This window comes from Peromyscus eremicus, chromosome 13 (genome assembly GCF_949786415.1).
Source record: "Peromyscus eremicus chromosome 13, PerEre_H2_v1, whole genome shotgun sequence".
Lineage (NCBI taxonomy): Eukaryota > Metazoa > Chordata > Mammalia > Rodentia > Cricetidae > Peromyscus > Peromyscus eremicus.
This window is the reverse complement of record NC_081429.1, coordinates 28,980,754-28,982,348: the sequence shown is the minus strand read 5'-3', so window position 1 is coordinate 28,982,348 and position 1,595 is coordinate 28,980,754.

Here is a 1,595-nt window from a genome sequence, read left to right as displayed (position 1 = left end):
AAAGGATCACCAGCTATAGACCAACAGTGCCAATAGCATGAACCAGTTATGGACACTTTACTATGACAAGAAATAAATTCATTTAAACCACAACAACTAATAAATATCTCTCAAAGAGCTTAGGAGTTGTGTAGTACATACAAAGTTAAAGCAAACTTCAGTTTTAACATCACAATTTAGCAAGGGCATTTGCTTTGTGGTTTAGTTCTGAGAGCAGTGACTTCATTCTTTCTGTGATGGTGGCTTCCTGTAGTAGAGAGTTCCCACTGGTCTGACAAATTGCTGTCGACGGTGTTTGTAGATGGAGAGGAGGATTGGGAAATAAGAAAATGTCAGCCCTGACACTCTTGCATCAATCAGGTAGCAGGTTGGGTTTCGTGACGCCCAAGTGACCTCACATCTAATAATCTTACATGACAGCCTTTGGACTTCTACACTGGGTAGGTTGCATCAGGAATACCTGGAGGGTTAGCATAATGTATCCGGTATTTTGCCTGGAGAGATTCCTACTCTATAGGTCTAGGGTGGGGTCGAGTATTGTATTTTCCGTCCTCAATTGTCTAAGGCAGTTTCATGTCCCAGATTTTTTTACTCCCAGTCCATATATAAGTTCCTGTTATTTCAAAACAACTTATTTTTTAGATGCTTACTTCCCAGATTCACAAAATTTTTTGTCAGTTCGAGTGTCATGTGGGAAACAAAAATCTTTGTAGGCATTTTAATCAAGATGGGGTTTAGTGTAGGAAAGTGGGTTATAGAAAATTCCTGGGAACCTGAAGGAGTGAGCTCACAGTTGAGGTTCTTAAGAATGGTTCCAGAAATGTGAAAGGACTGCTCCCTCCCGAGAGTGCCGAGAGCAGCTGCCAGCTGCTGTGTGCCCTGTGTTGCACTACTTCAGTCACCTGTACGTGCCCAGGACCCTGGAAAGTGGACACCCAGCTGCAGTCCAGGGAATGGAAGTCTCTTCAGGAAGCTGAGGTGGATGTGAGATGGCAGCAAAATAGGTTGGCCTCTGTGACTTCTCCAGACATGAATATCTAGAAATAGAAGTGTGTGTGTGTGTGTGTGTGTGTGTGTGATGTTAAAGGTGATGGTGTCCCACTTCTGAATCTCAAATCTTTTAAAATTATGGTTTTTTTTTAAAGACTATAGTATAACTACATTACTTCTCCCATCTCCTTCCTCTTTCCAGACCTTCATATAAACTCCTCCGTGCTCTCTTTCAAATTCATGGCTTCTTTTTTCATCGATTGTTGTTACATAAATGTATATACATATATGTTCCTAAATATGTAAATACAACCTGCTCAGTCTGTATAATGTTACTTGTAGGTGTGCATCTCAAATATTGAGGCAGGTTATCTGATGGCTGATCCTGACTCATATCCAACTCTCTAGCTGACAGGTGGTTTGCAGATTGCCAGTTAGCCTCTCAGTTTAAAAAGTGAACAAAAGAGACAGCATGGGTATGAAAGGAGCAGTGTTCATCACGGACAGGACACAGAGGAGTCCTTGAGGAGTCTGCAGGGCAAAGCCACCTGTCTGACTGAGCAGGAGTGTGCCAATCAGGAAGTGTCCAAAGGAAGCTGCGATTT